We start from the raw sequence: 27,114 nt of genomic DNA, 5'->3' as shown, positions 1-27,114 counted from the left end.
TGATCATCAACTTTTTTGCCGTTGAAATCCTCACAATAATCAGTATGCAAACTTTTCAGTAAATATGTGAATGAGTGTCAAGTAATGCAGATGTGCAATGCAGATGTGCTACATAATCTCATCATGAGCTTCTGGCCTTTCGCGATTCCCACTGTGGATGATCCCAATATAAAAAAAGGGGAGGGAGTTCCTTCCATATCACGTGCAGACAATAATGAAAGATTCATCTTCAGTTTCGACAATCCTAAGCTTCACATGACTATTTCATTTGGAGCTTTTCTTTGCTTTGTTTCTTTTTCATTATGCGTTTTGGAACTCCTTACTTGAATCATGAATGTTTATTTTTTCCCTCCACTTTGTCACCACAGTGCTTTCTTCGATACCTGTTTTGGGATGTTATAAGGCGAATTATGTGCAAAATATGAAAAATACACAGACTTACAAATAGAACCTAAAGATAGCTGCTAGATGGATCAAATGCTATCTTAATGTCCAAAGTCCCAGTAGATGTTCACTAGTGATGTCCTGAATATCATTTCCTTACCTGGCACCTCAACTTTTCTCTTGTAATGGCATTTTGGCCAATATATCTATACCAAACAACCTTGGTTATATTCAATAAGATCTCTTATCACCCATTTCTTTTCTCCTGGACAAAAATCACTATCACAGTAAGAGATAAAACAAGGATGTGTGTCCAATCAATTTATATTGAACACATGAATTATTGCCTAAATATTTCCAGGCCTCTTTCAAATACATAAAAATCATCAAACAAGCAAAAGGAGATCGTTGTGCTAAAGTCCTATCATTCTTTTGACTTTGCAGCTGAGATCACCCTGGTTCTATAGATTATGTCAACTAAGTTACAGATGGCTACCTTGTGCTAGCAAATTAAATCAAGCCCAAAACCTAGAAAAAATGAGAAAGTTGCTTTCTTATGTGTTATTGATCTGTTGTGGGTCAGTTGGATAGTTGTATTCTATAAAACTTAGTTCACTCATGTGTTGTAGTCATATTGAAAGGACCCAAATTCTGCCAGGATACAGCAACTTCTCTTAATTTTGTAGATTTTAGTCCTTCAAATTTACTTTGTGCTGCTTAAGTATTCATGACAGTGTTGTCAACTGAAGCACATCTAGGGGATATACATTCAATGAAACCATGAGCTCATCAGGGGAAATACATTCAACAAAAACCATGTTTCCTTTACCAAGCAGTAAATAAATGTAATTCACCTAATGGCGGACGGAGAGGTGGTTAAATCTCTCTCCATATTGGAAGTTGTCTGCCTTAGGCCTGCCAGACATTTATACATGCTGCCACAAACATGATAAATTCATATAGCAGCTTCCCTGTTTCCAGGAGATGTCTTCTTGTGGTCCTATGCCAACCTTTAGCTCTTAAAACAATTCATTGGACAATGAAAAATGACAAGTGTAGTCATTTTTACCTACCATGTTCCTGAAAGAACCAGTAGGAATTAGAATACAGCATGGAGACCTCAATAATGCATTTTATGGGCTATAGCAAAATTGTGGAAAAGAGAAGAGCGAAGATAAGCTTCTGGAAAGGGGGGAATATGACATTTAAATTTGGATGGGTCAGTCACATACTAGAATGGATGCTTCATATATTACAGTATTAATTAAATATAAATTCATCATTCTCAAGTAAAAGTGATAGAGGTAAGACATTTCAATTTGATATGAGTTTAGTTCAGAAGAATGATAGAAGTTTGCAACTATAAAGCAAGAGGGAAAACATCTGACCTGGTAGCAGCAAGTGGTCTCGGCAGTAGGGACTGATGACATCAGCTTCTGAAGAGAATGAGTTACTGACCAGCTACAGAATATTGGTGATTCTACACAGTGGCTAAGTACAAAGTCAAGTCCAGTTGTGGAGTTACAGAGAAGGGTTGTTTTCATATAACTTTCTGTCTTAGTAAACTACACTAATATGAGTTGGAAAGCAGAAAAGTGCCTTCTAAGATTCTTCTCAATTGGTCACATGTAGGAGGGACATGTGTATCACAGGTTAAATATCTGATAGGAATCTATGTGTAACTTGAGCTTTCTGCCAGCAAATTCAGGCAGAAGTAAACAAGGGCAGAGTAAGGAAACTTGCTAAAATATAACTGAGTTAAAGGTATTGAGGTCTATGGAAATAACATGTGTTTATATTCATGAGTAAACCAGGGGATATAGAAATGGTTACATGAGTAATTATCTAATTTCAGCTTCAGAAGACTCCATACCCTTATCTGTCTCTATGGGCTTCTTCTCTCTCTACCCACATCTGTTTCTCCCTCTGTTTCACTGTGTCTCTGTTTCTGTGTCTCTCTCTTTGTATGTGTCTCTCTCTGTCTCTCTGTCTTTCTCTGTCTCTCTGTCTCTGTCTCTCTCTCTCTCTAACACACACATATACACACACACACACACACACACACACACACACACACACACCACAAATGCCCAGAAATGAAATAAAGTAATCATTGAAATAAATTTAAGAAGCAGCATAGAAGAATCAGACCATAAAAATTTGTGTTAAGGAGACTTTCTAAAACTGTGGTTTCAGGGTTCATCTTTGATTATTTTGGAGTCCAGGCAGGATAATAAGGAAAGGCATTCGGTAGTATATTTGACTTAATATACACAGAGAATGAACTGAGTATATAAAATGAAGAACAGATGCAAACCCCAACTTTCCAAAAATCTAAAGATGACACCCTTATATCTCACTAATTGTCTACTGCAAGGACGTTGAACAATGTTCTGATAGACAATCCCTGTGACTTTGTTCACATAATTCTCTTGTATGACAATTCCCACATCTAAGTCCGCTATCTCCATTTGTTTCTCAAATATCCCTGAAAGTCATATCAGTCCTGCCTGTTTTAGTGTCAGAAATTATTTTGTTTATAATATGAAAAATCTTTTCTGAAAAGTAAGCAGTTTAGTTCCCTAAGATTAAACTTAGAAAGTTTTGTAAATTCTGAGACAATTCCATACAACCACAGCTATTAATGTTTGCAACCTGCCTGTATGTCCACATTCAGATGCTGTCAACATTGCGCAACTTGCCTGTGCATCAATTTGTCCCAACTTTCCAGATGCACCTTCTTTATTTTATTCAAAATAATCCTCTTATTCATTCAACCAAAACATTGGTACTACTCAGCACATATGAATATCTGGGATGCCTAGAAGTTGGCTTTATTTTTATTCATATTATTGATAAAACTTTGATAAACTTTTAAAGTTTGCATAAGATATTCTGGGCCAAAATGGTGATATTATATTTTCAATAACTATCCATTATAAGAGAATTATTCTTTTTTGACTGGGTCTTGCTGGCTAGATAGGAAGTGGGCTAGAGAGATAGGACAGAGATTAAGTGTTCACTGATCTTACAGAGAAACAGAATGTGTTTTCCAGATCTCATGTAGGTGGTTCATAACTGCTTGTAACTCCAGCTACAAGGAAGCAGACACTCTGTCAAAATATACACATGACATCATTGTTTCTCACACACACACACACACACACGTGAACACACATATATACTCATAAAAATCAAACTTTTAAAACAGAAATAAAGCCCTTTTGCCAGTGAGGAGTTTTTAGACCAAGACAAAAATAAAGAATTGTAGCAGTTGCTGCATCTCAATAAAGTCTATGAAGTAGCACAGTGCAATGGTACTGAGAATAGAAGGGCTTGTAGAGGGTCCCTTACTATAGGCTCATTGTGGTTCTTCAGGATGCTGAATACACACCTAGTGCTTGGGTCCTTCTTCCCTTCTTCATACAATGTGGAAAATGACCCATTTTTTGTTTTCCCTTACACTTCACTCTCTCAACATACTGGGGTTGTCATATTTTACTTTTACATTCACACAAGAGGACTGGTTTCCCATGAAATGGAGAAGACTTCAGTCAGCAACATATCTTCAACAGTGTTCCCACTATCAGCTGTTTTCTTAGCTGTTTTCTGCTTTGATATTAGGGGAGTTAGAAAAAAATTAAAACAATTTTTTTGTAGAACTACAGGATCCTTTATGGACTCAGAGGTTTAGGAGATGTAAAGGAATCAGGAAACATGTGATTTATATGCCAATGATTACTGATTTTGACTAAGACAGGACTTGAGAAGAGCACAATCAATATTTTATGTCATTGTAAGTACTAATTGTTCTCATGGTAATTGCATTACCCTGATGGTCAGAAACCTTTATTCCTCCAGAGAAAGTTGCCTATGTTTGTCTTATCCAATCTTTGTGCTGACACTATAAAATAAGAAGGATGGGATATAAAAATGAGAAAATCATTATTTAATTGCAGAGATTTGTTGCTTATTCTTTTCTTTTTTTTTTTATTTTTCCATTTTTATTAGGTATTTAGCTCATTTACATTTCCAATGCTATACCAAAAGTCCCCCATACCCACCCACCCCCACTCCCCTACACACCCACTCCCCCTTTTTGGCCCTGGCTTTCCCCTGTACTGGGGCATATAAAGTTTGCAAGTCCAATGGGCCTTTCTTTCCAGTGATGGCCGACTAGGCCATCTTTTGATACATATGCAGCTAGAGTCAAGAGCTCCGGGGTACTGGTTAGTTCATAATGTTGTTCCACCTATAGGGTTGCAGATCCCTTTAGCTCCTTGGGTACTTTCTCTAGCTCCTCCATTGGGAGCCCTGTGATCCATCCATTAGCTGACTATGAGCATCCACTTCTGTGTTTGCTAGGCCCCGGCATAGTCTTTTCTTTTTCCTTTTTAAACTTTTCTTTTCTTTTCCCAAAGACTTTTAATTTAGCATCAGTGGAAAGGATGCAAAGATGACTGGCAGTGAGAATTGTTGCACTCATAGCTAGCAACCTCTTGGAACTATTTGTAGTGAATTATCCCCATACCCACATCTATGCTCCCCAATGTTGTGACATTGATTGATGCTGTTTTCTTTATGAGGTGGAGCCGAGGATGCAGTCTTAGATCATGACTCAAGGTCTCAAACCTGAAAATAGACTCTATAATGGTACCAAGTTGTAAATTTTTATTAAACCCCCTCCACTGTTTACCTTGGGCAATATGGTTTTTCATTATCTCAGACACACTTAATATTGTAATCTCATCTTTTTTCAAGCCTTCACCCAAATTAATTGCAGAAGTATATGTCCTGGATCATCCAGGACCCTAGGATAGATACATTTCTTTCCTTTATAAAACACCCAGAAATATAAAAATAACATATTTAGAGAACAGACAATTCTGCCAGAAAATTACCAGTGTTGAACAACAACAACAGAAGACATAATGAGTTTACTGTAACATCCAAAGAGTACTAAGTGCTGATATTCTTCATGAAATATAATTTAGCCTGTAATGTTAGTCATAGCATTAGATCTAAAACCTCATCCAGGAATATCTGTCTATTATTCCAATTGCCTGCCTGGCTGGTTTCCTCTGTACCTTCCTTCCCTTCCTTCCCTTTCTTCCCTTCCTTCCCTTTCTTCCCTTCCTTCCCTTCCTTCCCTTCCTTCCTTCCTTCCTTCCTTCCTTCCTTCCTTCCTTCCTTCCTTCCTTCCTTTCTCCCTTCCTTCCTTCCTTCCTTCCTTCCTTCTTCCTTCTGTCCTTCTCTCCCTTTCTTTCTTCTTCCCTACTGACCTCTCTTTCTTCTTCTATTTCTCCTTGTTTTCTACTTACCTTCCTGAAGTTATCCCTTGATATTCAATATAGCATCTTAGGAGATCTTCATCACAATTCTTCTGGTTAACCAACAATTACACTTCTCTGCCACATCCTCATCAATGCTAGCCACTCTATCAGATGTGCCATGCTCCTCCCTCTAGCATACATCATGAGTATGATCTCGAAGATTATCAGTCACACCACAAGGAGCTTCAACAATGAACTTGTACACATCTCCTGACTGTTTTGGGGCATGTTCAAATTCAGTCTTTAGCATGGAACCACAATGAGACTGTGTGGTGTGCTTTTAATTTGACATCTTCTCCAACAAAATTTGCTCTTAGATTCCTAATATCTAAGAGACTGCAATATTAGAAATTCACAAAAGTTTTAAATAACTAAGACAATATTATGTATAAAAATCAGTTTAAAAGGCTAGTGGTCATTTAGTTCAGAAAGAGAAAACAACAACTACAAACCCCTGAAATTTTCATAAACATTACTATATTCAGATGTAAGAAAAATGTCTTTTCTAGCACACCTATATAGTTCTTTAGTCTTACAAAATAACTTTTCAAGCTAGAGGTTATAGCTTATTTTCACAAGTTTTACATCTGAAAGGTTTGGGCAGGGGAAATATTCTAAGTTTAAGATCTTGAAGGTCTACATAGTGAGTTTTGGAACAATATTGTCTCTAAAACAACCACAAACAAACAAAAGCAGAACCACAAGAAAAATAACATTTCCTGTGACAAAAACAAAACACATACACACACACACACACACACACACATACATACACACACACACACACAAAAAAAACCTTAACATCTATAATTCATACAACTATTAACATTTCAGGACATAATAAGGCATCACAGTCAGGTTCCTTCATATTGTCCCTTGGTAGTGAGGATTGTCCCTTGAGAACACTGTTTTTTTTTTTTCTTTATGATTGAACCAAATTCCAGATTGTTATACAGATGACATGATGTATTCTATTAAATTTTGAGACCTAAAGCCATTATGAAAATTTCTGTTGTGTTCCTGTGCTGCTCTTTGTGTGTATCTGTGGTTAGGACCTTTAAGGTTTTGATTATTCCATCATACAGATGAACTTATACCTGCCTTGTTCATATGTTTTCCATAACTGTACATGCTTATTCACTGAAAGACTTTTAAAATATGCTTGAGATACGATGGAAAACAATCTAGTTTTTCCTAATGTACAATAACTAAAGTGTTTTTCTTTTTATACTTGATCATTCTTAAAAGTACCTTTTAGTTTTTAAAATTGGTTTTCTATCAGTTTGAGTAAAAATTATAAATCACTGTTAAATGCGGGGGGAATTCTATGTTATTTCCTTTACTTGGACAATAAAGGCTGTATCATTTTTCCGCTATTTAGCTCTGTGACAAGCATTTTTTTTCTTTATTTGTCATACCTCATTCTTTGGTTGTTGGAGACATCACAGCACATTAGTGTATGATTAGCCTTTTGACAATAAGCCTTCATATCACAGAATCCTGTCAGATGAACAGGTTTAGAAGTCAAATCTATATTGGAAGACAGAAATTTACCACACACTGAAAGATTATAAACCATAAACTAGATTCAGTGATAATCAAATGAAAAGTCTCCACTGTGGCCACTCTATTGCCATCAAAACATGGGACAAGTGTGACCAGGAAAGGACAAAGTTAGACAATGCATATCCTTTGGGCTACAGAGTGGCTCATAGGTTATAGGCCCTTGTAGCTTTTCCAAGGGACTCAGGTTTGATTCCTAGAACCCACATGACAGATATTAAAACAGTCTCTATAGGTACAGGTATATCATTATATATCAGTTTGTATATATATATGTATGTATATATATATATATATACACACATACATACATACATACATATATATATATATATATATATATATAAGTGTATACACACACACACACACACACACACACACACACACACACACACACACATATATATATATATATATATATATATATATATATATATATATATAATTTTCTCTACAGGTACTGTATATTGACATGAAAACATGGAGGACAAATACTTATATACGGCAAATAAAAATACAACAAAAATTTAAAAACAAATGAATAAAAGGAATGAAGTCAAATGATTTTCCCTGGTGGGAATTCCAATATCTAACACTGAATTTCCATGAAGGTTTTATTATCACCCATTCTGTCCTGTTTCTGGCCCACGTGGATGAGGTTATGTGAGAAAGTGGGCTGCGCACACAGACAGCCTGGTCTGGAATCAAGCAAACGTCTGGAACCCCAGGGACCTGATGGGTGGTGATTTCCAACTACATAGGACCGAAGGTGTTAGATCATATCTCCCGGAACCCTGGTTTCTGTCCAAGTTACTGCCCCCACAGCCCCCGAAGCAGAGGTGTGTGACTATCAGTCATGCAGATGAAGCCCCTGGCATTCTGGCTAGACTCCACCCCCACAGTTACTTGACTATATCCAGGTATGCTCCTCCCCATAGGTACCTGGCAACAGCAAGATAGCCCAGCCCAGTATAAAAGGGTCTGCTTGGCCCCTCCTCACTCTTTTTAAGCTCTCACCTTTCTTCCTCTCATCTCTAGCCCTCCTTCTCTCTCTCTCCCTCCCCCCCACCTCCACATGGCCATGGCCGGCCTCTCTCTCTTTCTACCTTCTCTTTCTCTCTGCCTTTCTACAAGAAAGCTCTAAAACCACAGACTGTCTCTGCTCATCAAGGCCCACCGTGCTTAAACGATGGGATAGGCTTTCCCCTAATGAGCAGTGTCTAACTTCCCTCCAGAAGACCTTTCTGCATTCTAGCCATGAACCAGACCAAAGACTCTCACCCGCGTGGGAACCACCCAGTGCGCCCCCTCCCTCCCCTCTTCTTCCTTCAGCCCTGTGGCTGACAGAGCAGTCCCCGGGGACCCCATTTTGATCTCAGTTCTTCCGCTGTGTCCAGGTGTGTCTGGGATGCCTGAGATTGGGAACCTGTTACCTAGGACTGCCCCTTGTCCACCTCCCCACTGATCTGGGGTTCCAGGGCTTCCCACAGCCAGACACCAACCCAAGTGCACTTGGAAAGCATGTGGCAGTCTGTCTTCACCCAGAGCACCAGAACTCTGGCGGGATGTGGGTTTTCTCCCACTCCCTTTATTTCCCCCATGCCTGATGCTCAACAACTGGTAGCAAAGGATGGTTGCACCATCACCCACCCGGGGTCAAATAGAAAGCCTGTGATAGTCTTCTGTGTCCACCAGTCCAGAGCACCAGAACTCTGGTGGGACACCGGTATTCTCCCACTCCCTTATTCCTCCACTCCCACTGCGCAATAAGGTTATAAAATGATATTCAATCGTCTTCTTTCATATACATTGAGTCCCACATCACCGTCAGACATGTCATCACAGATGGATGCTTGGAGAACTGTAGAGAATTTAATAGGAGAGTCTCTTGTTACTCTCTTGGGTTTTACAAGTGGTTTCTCAAGATAAAACAAATATGAATACATATACCCTAAGTCCTCTACTATCACAAGCTTCAACTAGAGATAATCATCGTACATTCAATCTTTTCCCATTTATCCCAATCTCGTTAAAATATCTCCTTTTATGAAGATCATTGAAATATTTTTAGACCTTCTCAAATGAATTATGTTGGTCCTTCAATGATATTCTATAATCACTGTTCTAATATTTACCTATCATGTTCTGTGATACTAAACTCATTAGACATCAGGCACCCTGTCCACATGACTATTCTTCCCTTCTTCAGGATCATCTGTGGGGTTCAACTCTGGATTTGTCTTTCCTGAGGAAAGCCAGTTATCTCCTGGGAGTGAAGCATACAAATGTTGCAGATAAACAACAGTCAATCGATTGCTTTGAAACAATACACTAATGAGCAATAACAAACATGCTAAGGGGCTGACATTCTGAAAGAGCATTGTGACTGTTATATTTCTCTTTCTAGATGACATGTAGTACTCAAAACTGCTGTTTTTGTCTGTACTTGGGTGTATAAAGATAGTCTCTTTGATTTTTCACTGTTCAACACATAAATTAATAAGAAAGTGCCTCGTATTTACAGAAGGAGAAAGTTGAACCTACCCTTGTCCCTTATTGAAGAATTAACAAGGCAAAAACAAGTTTTGACCGGATAATTCCAGATCCGGCTTTTCTTCTGGACATCATGGAGGAGGTCAAATATTTTCTTAATGTACATATTATTTATTAAATCAAATTGTTTGAGAAGAAGACCAGTTAGTATATTAACTTGGGAGTGCAGCCACAAAAAGCACTACAGACCAAATGAGCCCAATCCCACAACCAGAAATTTAACAGCTGTAATAGTTTTTTTCATTCATCTATCAATTTTCAGTGTTTATAGATCTCATTGTGTCTCTATACAATTAGACTTACATGTAACTCTGTGACATAAATTTATTTCTTTTAAAAAAAGGTTCTATGTATCATCGATTAAGATATAGTCTAAAGATTTTCTTAACAGCATCATCTCTGTCAAAACTCAATCTCCAGAACAGCTGTGATGGTGAGGATTATGGCCTGATACATGAACTGAGTCTATAGCACTCATGTAATAAAACATTGGCACACGTCATTATATACACAGATTTGATACTGTATAGCCATGAAGAATTTTACATTGTCACATTTTCTGAGTAATTATGGGCACAACAACACGTTCATAGCAAATTTAATTTTTAAAAATGTGTTATAAGGTTATCTAGAATATAATCCAAAGTATATAAATAAAGCAATTTACTTCTTTTTTTTTAAACAGAAAAACAACTTTTTAGAAGCTAACTTTTTATTTATTGATATATAATTTCTTAAGATAGAGCCCTGTGTACCTCTCTGGCTGACCTGAAATTCTTTCAGTAGACTTTTGAACTCACAAAGATCTGTCTGCTTTTGCCACTTTAATTCTGCAATTAAAGGTTTTTGCCATCAAGCCTGTCACTACCTAACATCTTTTAAAAGCTTCACTACCAATAGCGTTTACAGTTAGTGTAGGACTATGCTGTGACACTTGGTAAGTCACAGGAACTGCCACCACTCACTGACTTCTAGCTTCTGGTGATATTCTGTCAAGCCAAACTATTTCCCTTCTCTCTGATCCTTACTGTACCTCTCTCTGTGTGTGTGTGTGTGTGTGAGAGAGAGAGACAGAGAGAGAGAGAGACAGAGACAGAGACAGAGAGAGACAGAGAGACAGACACAGACACAGACACAGACAGACACAGACAGAGACACAGACACAGACACAGACACAGACACAGACACAGACACAGACACAGACATAGACAGACAGACAGAAAGACAGAGGGACAGAGAGAGAAACATGCAGAGAAAGAAAGACAGAGAGAGAGAGACAGAGAGAGACAGACAGAGACACAGAGACAGAGACAGAGGCAGAGGCAGAGACAGAGACAGACAGAGGGTCAGAGAGAGAGAGAGACAGAGAGAGAGAGAAAATATGTATTTGTTCTGAATTATATGTTTTGATATATGAGTGCTCATACATGTGTATTTACATGGAAATAAAGAAGAGGGAAAGTGAGCAGGAGAGAGGACTAGAGAGGAAAGTGACACAGGAAAGGAGAAGAAAGTTACTAATTGGTATTTTTTTAAAATTATGCTTAAAATAGTCAGAGGAAGTACCATAGTGTAGTGAAGTATCTTCCTGGGAATCTATATAGCCCTACCCATCATCAAACTGAGGAAGGAAGGCTTGGGTACTCTACATTGTTAATAGACATTTTATGAACTCTGGTCAGTGGTAGTGTTGCATTTCCTAGGCTTATCTAGAAAGTAAAATAAGACCTCTGTCTTCTTCCACTCAGTACAAGCAGATAGACACTACTACGCACTAAGGGGGAGAAATGCTATTAAAGTTGATATGTGCTCAGTGAAACCTTACAATAGTTTTATAGCAATATTTATTTGTAAGATACACTATCTGTGATGCATATCCTGCTTTCCTTGAGACTTTCTTATGAAGTCATGTGACTCTCTACAAAAGATGCAATATCGAGAATTTCTGAATCAAATTGCCTGGAGCTATGACTCTCAACTGTTCGTGCTGAACACAATCACCTTGAGGGCTTATTAAGACTCAGATTCTTCAGTGCTCTCCAGAGAGTCTGAATCAGTAGATAATTTACATTTCTAATCAGGTCCCAGGAGATCCTGGTGCTGTCCTTTCTTGGATTGTATTTGTAACAGCAGTGGCCCTGAGATGGGGGATGTACCCAGTTCTTCTTCATTTCAGTTTAAAAACCACAGACAGGGAGAAATGTTTCCTTGCTCATATTTACATACTGACAAAGGAAAGATGACTGAAAGAAAAACAAGAAGGTCACAAGTAAAAAGTTTTCAAAGTAATCGACATGTTTTGGGGACGGTAATATTTTAAGAGAAGAGCCTTTCTAGTCAGCATCACTAGGTAATTCTTTTAAAATGAATAGAAACACACACACACACAAAGACACAAAGACACAAATGGTTCAAAGACCCCTTATTATGTTCTACCTAGCTCTTAGCTTTCACTGATAAAGCTTTAAAATGATGTGTTTCAGTCACTCAGGCAAAAACTTGGAGCAGCATGCTCGGCTTCAAATGTGTTTCACAGATGTTTCTGGAGCTATGTCGAAAGCTTCAAGTTTTGGCACAGCCAGACCTCAACTTACCTGAAACTTCAATATGGAAGACAACAAACTTGGACATATTAAATGCACATCTTTTTAATATTTCTTAAAATACTAGCCTAGAGGGGTGAGAATGAGCATTTTAAAGTGAGAGACATAGCTTTATTCATATATAAGGCTTGACTTGGTTCAATCCTTTGAGGATTGAATCTTCAGAAGGGGGAAAAATGAAACTAGCAGATGTTGGCACATGAGATTTCAAGAAAGTAGCCTTCTCCATAACACAGAATTGTGAAGGAAAGACGCGATTGAATGTGCAGAAGATTTCTACGGAATCAGGAAGATCAGGGTAAGGTGGGAGAATGTAATTATCCTGAGCCACAAACTGGCAGTAAAGTTGACACCATTGTGTGTGTATGTGTGTGTGTGTGTGTGTGTGTGTGTGTGTGTGTATGTTTGTGTGTGCGTGTGTGTGTGTGCTCGTGCATGTGTATGTATGAGTGTGTTTGTGAGTGTGTGATTGTGTTTGTATATCAGTGTCTACGTTTTAGTGTGTCTGTGTGTATGTATTTATGTTTACATATTAGCTTGCACATGTGATCAGATGCCCATGTACCTAATAGCAGGTGAATATGAGAGCTATCTAAACTGATTTTTGATACAGGATCTCTCAGTGATACCTGAGCATCATTGAAATCTTTTTGAGAATTATTCACCACATTGATCCCATTAGTGATATTCTTGATATTCTTGAAGAAACTACAATACCAATATTATTAGGACTTAAAAAGAGGTTAATCCCACACATCCATACAGCACATCTGTGAGTTCCAGAGGTCCAAAATTTGGCAGAGAGAGCCTTTAAGGTGTGATGAGAACAGCATTAGAGTTATAATTGGAGCAGACCCCTGAAGGTGTGAGGCAATCACAGCTTTCTCATGATAAAATGCTAACAAGAGAGAATCCACTATTCATGAGTGAGCAACAGAAGTAGGTTCTCACTTTAAATCCACTGCTGATGAAGATGCTGTGAATACCACTGAAATAACAAAGAGGATTTAGAAAGTTACATACCCTTACTTGGCAAAGCAATACCAGTGTTTAAGAGGATTGAATCCTATTTCAAAGAAAGTTTTCTTGGCACCAGAATGCTCTAAAACATTATTGTATGCTACAGCCAAATTATTTTGTAGAAGGAATGACAAGCCAATATAACAAACATCATCATTGTTTTATTTTAAGGAATGATTATGGTTGTCTTAACCCTTTTCTCTGAGTAAGCTGATCAAACAGAAGATGTTATCACTAGCATAACCCTCTTCAGGAGAAAGAACACCATGGCTCCCTGGAATCTCAGACATTATTAGTAAGTTTTATCAGTAATTTATTTTTTACATTAAGGCATGAACATTTATATATGTCATAGTATTGTACACTAATATTATCCAACATTGTAAAAATGAAACTTCTATTTGTACTAGGAAAATAAAATAACATGGTGTCATTACAGTGATCCTTAGTATCTCTGGCCTTGTTTCTTCTATAATCCTAGAGAAAATGAATGTTCCACCTTTATAAAACTAAGTTCTACAGAATCCCCTATACCACACTTTCTCATTCCACTGTTGTAAAACAATCCCTTCCAAGTATTTATAATTCAGTCTACATTCACCTAAAGGCCTTATAGTTATTGTAGAGAGTAGAGGAAAGTAACAAGCAACAATAATATTTTGTGGGAAACATCTAAGGTTTTAGGGTACAGATATGAAAGAAGTCATGTAGAGATGCCTGAGACTAAATTCTCCTCCCTTTCCAGGGTAAACAATCAGGTAAATATTGACTTATTTCATTTTATTCCTTTCTGTGTGGCTTTCATTTTCCCATGGTGGACAGAAATTTTGGAGTTAGAAACTGAAGTGTGCTAATGCATCCACAAATCCTTATTGCAAAAAGTCATCATAGTGGTGGGCAAAGCATAATTTTTCAAGCAGGTTAAAAGATGTGTTGGGATACAGGTTTTTGTTTTTTTTTAACTTATTGTCTTCAAATCCAGAACAGCTATTAGAAAGTGTTAAATTATCAAGTTATCTGATTACTTATTTGTTCTTGACTCAATGTAATTGTCAGTTTGCTTTCTGAAAGTAATGCTGATACAGTCACATATCCAAATTCTTTCTGTTATTTTTCTACTATTCATGATTAATACAAAATCATTCTTTAAATTTTTGGATTATGAATATGTACCACATGGCCTTCTTTCCAGGAAATTCGGAAAGTGATGAAGAAATGCTTATATTTTATATTTCAATAAATACATGCATTAAATAAATGAGATTTAAACAAGTTGTCTATTTATTCTTTGACAGTTTGCATACTTGTTTATATTAATTTTAGCAGTTTTGAGCCCCTACCTTGCATCCCTCACCTCTTCTGAAAGAAATTCTTTGCAGTGCATGTGTGAGGCACACTCAATCAATATATTGAAAGTTAGCCCAGTGCAAGAGGGTCAGGAGCTTTTCAGTGTTCTTAGATCACCAGGGTGGACTTTCTATGAAAACAACTAGCTGCTCAATGAAAGAGACAAACGCCATTTATTCCTTGCATTAACTCAATACATCAGTCCAAGAATTCAGTACCCAGGAGGGAGGGAGAAAACTCTCATCAAACGCTTTCATGAGTTCATGACTTGATCTTGCTCCTCTCAAGTTTCAGCATCAAGGGAAATAAATGTATATGCTTTATCAATTATCTACTCCAATGTATTTTGCTATAGTAACCTTACTGGGTTAATTTAGAGGTATTCATTCACACATACAGATAAAAATCAAATGTATACTAACATACTAAGGAGACTTGCATACCAAATAAGACATTTCATCAGGATCTGTAACTAACAATGGTACAATGTGACAAAGGATGCATCAATACAAACATGAATTGGTAGAAATTCAAGGAAATAATATGCATTTGTTATTCTATTTATATCTACCATGGAAACATTTTACTACTAGGAGGATTTTGAAAGGAGCTAGATTCTTGATGTCATACAGGGTCTCTTATCTGTCTGCTGTCTCTCTCTCTCTCTCTCTCTCTCTCTCTCTCTCTCTCTCTCTCTCTCTCTCTCTCTCTCTCTCTCTCTCCGTGTGTGTGTGTGTGTGTGTGTGTGTGTGTGTGTGTGTGTGTGTGTGTGTGTAAAATACCTTCTAATTAGGTTCTAATCATCTGTCCATTTAGAGTGGATAGACGCATTTATTATCACTAAAATAATATAAAGATGATGGAAATGAAAGAAGGCTTAGAAGCTTGGCTTATACAGGTGGGTTACCTGAACACGAGTTTATACCACAAATCTGCTGCTTCTTCATGGCTTATCTTGCTAAAAAGTTATTTTGTAAGTATATTAAAAAGGCCAGTGTGTATCACATCCAGTTTTCCCCTACTTGACAAGTCTGCCATGGACACATCTGTCTGAGAAACAGATTGATTGCTGCAGTATAATGGGAAAGCTGTTTTAGCCTAGCATCTAGAAGAAAAGCACAGGTACTAGACAAGAAGACTAAAGCGTCTCTGCAGAAGGATCTTATGGCTTTGAAGAATGCAAGGAGGGACCAGAGCAGGCAGAGAGTTGCAGAAGATGCACAGACCAAGGCATGCTTGGCCATAGAGGGTCCTTCTGAGGACCCATTCTGAAGAATGGAATGATACTGCATCTTCAGACCAAGTCAGTGAGGGAAACAATACCAGCTTCCTCCATGATTTGAGTGCCCTATATACTACTTCTGGGGCACGGGTGATAACAAATTTTATAGATTAGGAAACTGGGTTTCAGGAAAGCTAGAAAGACAGAGAAGTCACTGAGGCAGTATAAAAGCTTATAATGAAGAGAAACATTGCTTCTAGAATACACAGGGCTAAACTTGAATGACCAGAAGCCCCGAGGCTGAACCTCTCAGGACGTAAATGAGTGTTGGGAAGTGGCTACACACCACTTGTGTGCATGTGTGGACCCGTTTTATAAGGAGAGGGGAAGTGGGTATTCAGCATGTGGGTGGCCAGGGATTTTAAAACACCATTTTGCTTATAACAATCATATATTGACCTGTCACCCAAACATAGACCATGGAGGTCTAATCCCTCTGGGTCATCCTATTGCTGGAATATCAAGTAATATCAACAGAGTTTTGAATGCAAATACTATTTAGACTGAGGATGCTATGAGGGAGAATTTACACTGCAAGTTAGTGTATCTGCAACCAGAGGCTTTGCATATCTGTGCTTCTTTAAAACCTTCCTTGTCCTCTTCTTCTTCCTCTTCTTCTTCTTCTTCTTCTTCTTCTTCTTCTTCTTCTTCTTCTTCTTTTCTTCTTCTTCTTCTTCTTCTTCTTCTTCTTCTTCTTCTTCTTCTTCTTCTTCTTCTTCTTCTTTTCTTCTTCTTCTTCTTCTTCTTCTTCTTCTTCTTCATCTTCTTCTTCTTTTCTTCTTCTTCTTCTTCTTCTCCTTCTCCTCCTCCTCCTCCTCCCCCTCCTCCTCTTCCTCCTCCTCCTCCTCCTCTTCTTCTTCCTCCTCCTCTTCCTCTTTCTTTTTCCCTTCCTCCATTGTGTCCCTACTTCATAGGCCACTACACCATCCCCACAAACACTTTTCTCTCGCTTACAGAGATGGAAAAGGAAAGGAAATTGATGCAGTGGCGGGCCTAACATGACATTTGAAAAGTGACTTTTTGATTTTCAATTAACCTTGCACAAAGAGGAAATATTGAAATTCACCCCTTTGTTCTTGTCTGAGTCTGAAGACTGGCTGTTTGGTGCTGCAGGGCTGAAGAGACTTGGGGTGGGGTGGTGGGAAAAGAAGAGCCCAGAAGAGAAATGGAATCTGCACCCACCATAGCTCTTTTTCAGTTTGCACAGAACAAGGGAGACTACCTGTAGTAATTACTCTCAGAAGGGAAACAGGTAGGAGAGAACATGTTCCTGTCGTTTGCTTGACTTAATTGTATGCTTTTATGAGCAGTCTGGCAGGAAGGATTAAAGTTACTTTTAATAACAACTCCTTTCAGGAAGAATTTGTTTTGAAGTTTCCCAGCAGGGCCTCCAGGTCCACAGCAGGGCCTGTTCCCCTATCTGTGTTCCCCTCCTCCTTTCCCTTACAGTCAGCCCTCTCCCCTTCCCTTCTTTGAAAATGCCCATTGTTCTGTTTGCAGGAGAGATGCTGGCGCTGTATTGAAACACATCATTTTAACTCTCTAGTGAACACTTTGCAGATTTCCTATGCAATCTTTGAGAAAGCAAATATCCCTTCATACCCCACTCGTCTTCTGAGAGGAACGTTGAAAATTATATACGAAAAATACAGTAGCTTGACTCTTTGGACCTTGTGGGGCTGCGTGTGAACCCTGCATGGAGACAATAACAGCTTCCATAGACACATACAGACACATCATGGGGCACTGTTACCCTGATGGAGCCTTTCTGTCGGCTTTCTTCTTTGTGTCTGTTCTGACAGGCTTTGCTCCTGTCTCCCTAGCTGTTTGCTCTGTGTCTTTCTTCTCACTGCCTTTGTCTGTGTTACTTCCCTCCTTGCGGCTTCAGTCTAGTGGATCTCTGCCAGGGTGACGTCAGTGAAGTCCAAGGAGGCTGACTGAGACCGGGAACTGACCTGGATGAACCTTGGATGAGCAGCCTGGGTCCAAAGAGGATGTCAGGGGCCCGCCCAGGCTGAGTGGTCCATCCCAGAGCCAGAGCGCAGAGGATGCCTCGTTTGGTCCCTAGATGGCAGCAGGATGCCGAAGCTCGGGCAGCTCACAGCAGCATGTTCAGGTCTATTTTCTTGAACAGATTGCCAGTGGATACGGCGGCCAAACTGCTCGCCTCGTCCCCGGAGTGTAGGTCAGGCAGAAGAACCAGGCACAGGGCTGCAGCTGGCGGGGCCTCCGGGGTCAGCTTCGGACAGACGTGATAGGAAAAAGGCGAATGTGGCCTCCAGGAGACTGCGGTGGTAAAAGTGTTGACTTCGGATGGTGACAAAGTCCTGTAGGTTTGAAGACAGGACACTGACCCCGTAAGAAAACATTGTTGGCAGGCAGGAACCCTGGGGCTATTCGGGAGGGTGCACACTCAAACCTGACTATCCCAGACATACAGATGCACTGTGTCTACCCTCCCTGAACTTAAGATACCTTCTCACCGGAGCCAGGGTACATAGAACACATCAGGATCATTAGGATCATGGACAGTAACAAAGATGCTAGGATGCAAGTTGAACCAACAACCCTGGTTTCAGGTTTGGCTCAGAGCAGGACTGTCTTCCCCATGGTGCACCAGTGCTCTCACTGTTTATTGTTACTATCCAAAGACACCTTACTTGAAAGCACAGTGGGTGGGAGGCTTAAAAGCTAGCAGCTTCCTTACTCTGAAAACCATAGGAATCTGAAATCATCCTCCCTAAAAACTTACTTCTACCCAATAGCTAGTCCCTAAAAGGGGAAGGATTACACGGGGAAGCAGAAACAATTGTTATCAGGGGATGCAGTGGTAACGTGGCATCTGACCTACAGTGTGAGTCAGAGAATTATCTACATCACTGACTCAGAGGGAAAAATCCATTTTCTAAATCCTTCCTCTTAAGGTATACTTAGGGGTATCTTTGCCAACAGTACACCGATGGAAGCCTTCCTCCAAACGCCCCAAGACAGAGGCTGCTATTTTCACTTCTTCCCTTGCCTGGTGGCTGTGTCACCATCAGTGTCTCTTGATCCCAAATTTCAACAATGAAGCCACAACTGGATATGTTCTCAGTCCGAGGAATTATACTGTCTATGTACAATACAGACAAATTTACACTGAAGAGTAGGAAAACTCATTCTCTGATGTTAGTTGCTGTTGTTTATGAGATTTCACATAGAATCAAATTGAGACAGGAGTAAGGGAAAGGTAGAACCCATGATGAGACAAATTGAAACAAAAGGCTCATCAGAGTCTCCCATCATTCTTGAAAACTATGCCCGATCTTGGTCCAAGAGGCAAAGACACTGTCTCTTCCCAATTATCTCCTTGTCTTGTATGAATCCTGTGACCTGAACCTCACCTCTCCTGTCAGTCACTCCAACAATCTCATAAATCTTATAGTCTAATATTGATCTATCCGATAATCACTTCCTTGGGGTTAATTTTCTCTCTCTCTCTCTCTCTCTCTCTCTCTCTCTCTCTCTCTCTCTCTCTCTCTCTCTCTCTCTCTCTCTCTCTCCAAATGCTTCTGAAGTCCTCAACTTTGACAATGTACCAAGACAGGGGCATTCCCTTTGCCCCCTACACAGTCTTGCCTGGCACCCTTGCCATGCTGAACCTCAATGTTTCAAAGACTTGGCTTTCTCTTCTAATGAAAGTGTAAACATAGCTGTGAACCTGAAGCAGGCAGCACTGACAATGACTTTCCCTAAAGACAACAAGATGGAATTAGTGGCAATCACACAGTCTTGCCTGTTGTCATCAATGTTTGTTGCATTCAGTTTACATGGGTCCTTAATGTTGCTCAGTATTCTCTTTACTTCTATGTCACTGGCTACTTCATTTATTTATCTGTGGATTGTTTTCCTTCATACTATCCATACTGAATATATCTCCCCAGGCTTCCCACCACTAACTTTTCATTCTTAGCGTAGATATTCTGTTCTCTTCAATTGCTTTGTAGAAGAATGAAGTCCTTTAAGGAGAGTAGAATTTTAGGTCCTTACTCCATTTTAAGTGTCATTCTTTCTGGGTAATTCCCCCCTCCTCCTTTTTTTTACTCTCAATAGGTGGAGATCTTTTACATGATATGGGGTACATAAATCAGCAATTCTTGTCATGTGTCATATGACTTAGCAAACTCTGATTTGCTCTTTAATCAATTAAGTGTCTTGTTTTCTATATACTTGTTGGGACTAAAGTCCTTGAGAGGGACATGGACACATGCTGGCAATACATGCATCCATGCATACCAGCACAAATGCATATGCACATATAGGCATATATATATATATATATATATATATATATATATATATATATATATATATATATATGCCATACATCCTGTTAATCCACTATGTTCTTTGCTTTCTTTCCTGCATATTGCAGATTGCTTTCTTATTTATTTCTCTCTGATTTTTCTTCATCCTTCATGGAAGCAGGGGTACATATCCTCAATCCTAGTAACATTCATTTTCTTTGATATCTAACAGAGGTTTTATTTTACTTTGCCTAGCAGGAAGCATGGGTATAGCAGTTAGCATATGCGTTCTTTCTTAGTGTATATGCATTTTTGTTTAACACATTTCTCAAGCCCCAAAACATTATCTATTAACTTTATTTTTAGAGGCAAATGTGGGCTCTAACACACCATATTTTCAAATGGGATTTGTGCATATCCACCACATTCCTTTCAAAGCTATTGCCTGCTCAATAATAGCACACATTCTGGAAAATTGTCCTGTGCCATATGACCTCTCTCCTTGTTTTGCTGATTTATGTACCACATATCATGTAAAAGATCTCCACCTATTGAGAGTAAAAAAAGGGGGAGGGGAATTACCCAGAAAGAATGACACTTAAAATGGACACTTAGATCATGTTGAGTACAGGTCCAAAGTCCCACAGGCCCTATTGGTCACTGGTCTGTCACATGAGTTAGTAGAATGTTCTTCTCAAAGACTCATGATATGGTCAAGAAGTATTCCTGGCATTGAACTGGATGCTCTGGAAAACAGAAAGATGGTGGCAGAATAGAAACATTGCAGGTCATGAAATAACTATAGCTTCTTAGTGAGCTGAAGGTGAGGAGCAAAAGCAATGAACCTGTACTTGGTCAGATTCCAAGGAATCATCTACACCAAGGCTTTTCAGCTTTGTCAAAGTATGCCCTGATGTGAGGCATCTCTACCAATTGATGTTCCCTCAGTGCACATTATCTGCTTTTCCCTTCTTTTCATATCATCTAGTGAGCACTGCAAAGATATTGTCAAGTAGCTAAGTCCAACCTAGTCAAGAAGACAGAGTGATAGACACAACAAATGGATATTTACCATAAACAAGTTTCTACATTTTTGTTATTACCACACTTACTAGTAGCATCACCACCTTCCTGATCATTATCATCATCATTATCTTCATCATCATCATCATCTCTATGTACCAGGCACTACACTGAAAGTATGCATGTGTAAGGAGTTCAGTTTTTCCAGCAACTCCTGGATGTTGTTATTGTAATAATTTAAACCTGCAATGTGAAATTATAAAATCCAGGTCATTTAACTATAACATATAGTCAATATTTGGAAGCCATTAAATATACATACATTCTCGTATATTATCAGAACTAGTACAAAAAGATGAATTTTCCCTCAAAGACTTTTTCCTGTAGCTTTTTATTTAGTTTTTTTTTTCATAAAATAAGAGTTGGCATTTATTTGACTATACTTTTGATTCAACATGGTATCTAGGCATGAAGTTATAAGTAGCCCCATGAGGTAGGTACCCTAAATTTACCTTCTTAGTCTTTTCCCTTATTAGTAACACAATATCATAGACTAGACATTTATATCTGGTTCATGGTCCTGATTCAGGTTCAAAGACATCAGACAGTGGCAGTATTATTTACCAAAGGCATAAAGTAGGATAGGATAACATGCATATGTACCTATTGGTATCTCCTTGTCCTCATTCTAAAAAGCAGCCATCTTCTACTCAAATGACTTCTTTTTCATATTGTGTTTCTCTATTCTTTGACAATTTTATTCAAGAATGTATTATATTTTCGTTATACTTACCCCACAATTCTGGTGTCTTGATAAGTCTATAGAATTATTTTATACCAGTTAGTTCTCTCTCTCTCTCTCTCTCTCTCTCTCTCTCTCTCTCTCTCTCTCTGTATGTATATGTGTCCAGATCTATCTCTTCCTTCCCTCTTTTCTGTTTACTTTTTTCTTTTCTTCCATCTTTTATCTTTTGTCCAAATATACAAATTCTTTAAAATTAAGAATTTTTTAAAAAAATATTAATATCTTCATAGGGTCTTGGACAGCAGCTGAAGTTATTTCCTTTTCTAACAATTTCATTTTGGAAGATCTTGACATTCTGCATCACCAAATTGAAGTGGGAAGCTGCTTAATCTTTGTGTTCAGAGGGTTTACAGCTCTGGTGTATCCCGGAGATTCTTGCTGAGCATGGTAGGCCTTGCAACGGTTTGAATACAATTTTTCTTTTTCTTTTTGCCTCAGAATATCCATGAGGTTATTTAATTCTTATTTGTGAGATATTACAAAACTAGTATTCCAATTTGTCTACAGTGTTGATAGGTGGGACTTTCTGCTTGCAGTCAGTATTGAATATGGACATATGACTAATGATCACTAAGCATTAAATATTGACATCCATATGTCTCTCTCCAAGACTTAGGGGAAAGAAACAATCTGAAGGCTGAACCATAAGAAAACTGCTTTACTCTTTTCTTTTCAAAATGTAAATGAACAATTATTTTAATTTGAACATAAATGAGATTCTGAAATTTAACCAAAATGGTAGAACAACTATATCTAGAAAATAACTCTTAAAAGCTAATTGTCAACATAAAAAAATATCTAGACTTGTCCATCTGTGCTGAAAGCTATCAGTGCGCTAATAAACAAGACTGTTTGTCAAAACTGTAAGTGATATGCAGTTGTGAGGACAGTGAGCAAGACCTATTCTCTTCTACTCTATACAGTTGCATTGACTGATGATCCTACTTGGTCAGGTATTATGAGGTTCCAGAACTCATTATGTTTCTTAGTCACAAGGAAGCCATATTGCTATTCGTGATACATGGGCTCACACGCATAAAATGTGTCAAGCCATATCACATGAAGACACAATGATGTACTTTCTTATGCTAACTCAACTCTAATTTTTCCTTCCACTGGACTATTTCTTTGACTCGGAAAAGGTAGACCTGATATTTCCTATCTACAAAATCTTCATTCTGCCCTTTAATCTGTGTACCACTCCATGCACAAAAATATACAGAAATGATTAAAGGAATGTTTTAGGCATCTTCTGATTTTCAGTATGATGCAAAATAGTATCACCCATTTTATTGGTCATTTCTAAGCACCAAGCCTTGACTTCAGCAATTTGTAACAGTACAGGGAGGGTACAGGTCTGTTTAATGTGAAACTCTGAATAATAACGAATATCTATATATGTTGGTTATCAAATTTCTTCCTGTATTTGCACACTGTTCATTTGAACAAATGTAAAATGGTGGTATCAATTCTCCAATTAAATGAACATCTTACTGATATCAAAGCAGTGACATTGGGACTGAACTTGTAAGTGGCATGGGATTGTGACACGCTGCCAAATTAAGGAAATTCACATCATCATCGCCCAAATTATGCTATCAAGATTAACTTTTATTATATATGTATGTAATTATTATATATATATAATATACATATGTAATACACATACATGCACAAATACATATATTCATTCATCTATCCATCCATACATACATACATTCTAGTTTTGTGAATAGAGTTCTGGGATACATATAACTCAGGCTACAATTGAACCATAGGCTATCAACTTCTCTTCCCTTCCAACTGCTAGAATTACAAGCATGGTCCACCATGTGCAACTCTGACTGGTGAATTTTATGAATGGACACTGACAAATATATGTGTGCAGATATAAGTGCAACCAGTGGTAAAGTGCCGAACATGTGGGACATAGCATTGTTGAAAGCACTGAATGTTCAAATTGAAGAAGAAAAGGAAACATGCCTGACATTTTGCAACAGAGAGGAGAGATTAATCTGATTTTTTTAATTCTAAGTAGTATTTCTCATACCTAAGTAAAATATATTGGTCCATAAAATTGAACTCAATATATGAAGAGAATGAAGAACGCACGAAGAACCCCTGAATACAGTAATGAACAAACCACAACAAACTATCAAGAAATCAATTCTTGCCACTCTTGACATTTCTTCACAACTCATGTATAAAACACTTGGACAGAGGAGGTACATCTGCATCTGCCAAATTCTTACCATAGGTTCTCAGAAAACATCAAGGAAATCTCAGATTATATTAAGAGCCTTCAGGACCAACTTCATTCTTTGGCTACTGCAATACTCCAAAATTAAAGAAAACTCAATCTGACTATTGCTACAGAGGGACGCTGTCCCCTCTTCCAGAAACAATGTTACTTCCTCTCTTGTTTCTCCCCTTAGTCAATCCTAGTCCTCCTTATTACCCTCATGTTTACATTTTTACTCTGACTTTTAAATGATTGACATAAGTTCCTCCTGGATTAGATCACTGCTGTTACTAGATCCACATTAGGAAAATGTCTGCTCTGGTGTGCTTTTTATTGGGTCCTCTAATCCAGTCTCTCCCTATAAGTTTCTGTTTAATGAAATGCTTTAAGGTTTGTTTCCAGGCTTCATGAAGTTAAAACTTTTCTCCTGCTTCATCAAGTCAACCTTCATCATTAGATCTTGGGGCCAGAGCCTCACTCCTCATCCATTGGCCAACGAGAAACTGGGTGAAGTCCCACTCCTTGCTTTTCATTATGTCCTTGGGGAACAGAATGGTAACAACTTAAATAGCCTTCGTTGGGCTGAGTAGAACTGTATAGGAATGTAGACTCAACTGACAACACTTTTGGTCTTTTAGAATTGGAATGCTTCTGATAAGAAAACGGACATATCAACATCTTTGGTATGTACTACTTTGAGACTGCATACAAACTATCCTGCCAGTGGACTCTTGGATCCTTTCTCCCAGAGTCAAGGATTACTGTTTAAATTTCCAAGAGTAAGATGTAGTTCTTTGTTCTGCTTAAAAGACAAAATGCTTTGGCAAAGAGGGAGTGGAGGAGGGGGAAGAGGGAAGAGAAGAGGGAGAGGGAATGGAAGAAGGTTGGACAGAGACAAAAAGAGACGGAGAGACAGAAAGAGACAGAGAAGACATAAATTCAGTTGATGTGGCACAACAATGAAACCCCACGGTGGTGCTTCGACTGCTTAGGAGGACAATGCCGGCAAAAATCAAGCAGTTCGTGGCCACAGCTGATGGCTGTTTAGTCCATGTAGTAAGCTTGGTTAGTAGCTACACGCTAAGTGTGATATTCTAAAATGATGGTTAGAATATTAATTTTCACCAGCAATTTGTCAATAGCTAGCTATGCCATCTAACTCTGTTTTAGGATATGATAAGGCTTACTTACTTTTCATCTACTTGATTCTATTATTTATTTAGACCCCATTTCCTATTTTGGTGTTACAGATGCAATTCGCCGAGAAGAACAATTCAAAGTTTAAATCATTTTGAATGTAAGTCTAAAGAACCAGGTCTGTGGAAGGAGTAAGAAAAAACATGCAAATCTGATTCATGGAGTGGATTGGTAAGGGTTGAATGTTTAAAGAAGAGAAATTACAAGGCAAGAGCAGCCATCAATTTTGAAAAAGTCTTCCTCCTCTTGGGGCAAAGACAATGGGATTTCTTCCAGATAAGGAGCCCTGTGCCTTTATATGATTTTTATCTGTTCTCTGGCCCTGATGGAAACTGAATAAATTTATGTGACTTTTCTTCCATTACTTTTAAACGGTTTAAATTTTCTCACTAGAGGATTCACCGTGCATGGTGCGGCAGTATCAAAGAAGGGTGGCTCTGAGGATGCCTTAGCAAAAGGAAAAAAGAACAACAACAACAACAACAACAGCAAAACAAAGAAGAAGAAGAAGAAGAAGAAGAAGAAGAAGAAGAAGAAGAAGAAGAGCCTACACCCTTCTTAACTAACATAGTTCTGTTTTAAAACAATTCCAATACCTCTAGAATAATGGTATTAACTACAGCTGCATAAAAATAAATAATGCTTTGACATTCAAATAGATGTGTTGACAATGATCATCAGGAAGAACTAGAAAAGATGACTGGTTATAATTCATTTTTTTCCTTCTGTGAGTAGCTGCTTTCTAGCAGTTGTTTATTTGCTGCCAACGATATTTTCAAATTATTTAAGAAGAGGCTTCTAGATTTCAGAAAGGTTAGGTCTTTACCTGAAGTAACTGCCTTTGAGGGGCAGAAGCATATCAAGCAGAGACTTGATTGATCACAACTGCTCTTCCCACATGGTGTTCAAATACAGTAAATTTTGAAACTTGTTGACATAGACAGTTAATTGTTTCAATATAAAATTAACTTGCAACAGAAAACCTTCCTCTATGAATTGAACAAGAACATCTTTCTTAAAGTGTGTCTTATGCTTTAGCTCAGGGTGACCTGTAATTTATTATGGAGCTGCAGGCCACTGTATGACCTCAAATTCATGGCAATTGGCTTGACTCCCACTTATGAGTACTCATATTACAGGTGAGAACTCACTTACTTGGCTGTTTTCTTTTATAAAATATATTAAAACTAATGCTTTGGGCTATAAAACCACAAACAAAGTTGTTGCCTATGACCTAGTAGCAAGATTATCTAATTGCAAACATATAAAATATAATGAGTAGTTCTTTGGCTCATTTTTTAGCTTCCTTTAATCCAGTTACTTGCATCAGAAGGAGATTATTACATCAAGACAGATTGTCTCTCCTCATAACACTATTCTTTCAAGGTCTATAGATGACGAGATTGGTGACTCAGTCATCAATTTCCAAATAAGCTAATTATTCCAACATTGTGGTATCTGATATTACAGAGGCAG

General features: G+C 38.2%; 1 long non-coding RNA gene across 2 annotated transcripts in view; it reads left to right on the top strand.

Annotated features, from left to right (window-relative positions):
* The window catches only part of Gm33860, a 91,709-nt gene extending 65,570 nt beyond the window's left edge, over positions 1–26,139 (top strand). The window contains exons 5-6 of one of the 2 annotated variants that reach the window (XR_877258.3): positions 25,080–25,124; positions 25,692–26,139. This is a non-coding gene — a long non-coding RNA (predicted gene, 33860). The remainder of the gene's footprint in view (positions 1–25,079; positions 25,125–25,691) is intronic. The other variant, XR_003952583.1, reaches the window with a different exon arrangement.
* The last annotated feature ends 975 nt before the right edge of the window (positions 26,140–27,114 follow it).

The sequence above is a fragment of the Mus musculus genome, chromosome 18 (assembly GCF_000001635.26).
Source record: "Mus musculus strain C57BL/6J chromosome 18, GRCm38.p6 C57BL/6J".
NCBI classification, from domain to species: domain Eukaryota; kingdom Metazoa; phylum Chordata; class Mammalia; order Rodentia; family Muridae; genus Mus; species Mus musculus.
Note: the sequence above shows the minus strand (reverse complement) of the source record. Positions and strands in the feature narration are given on the sequence as shown.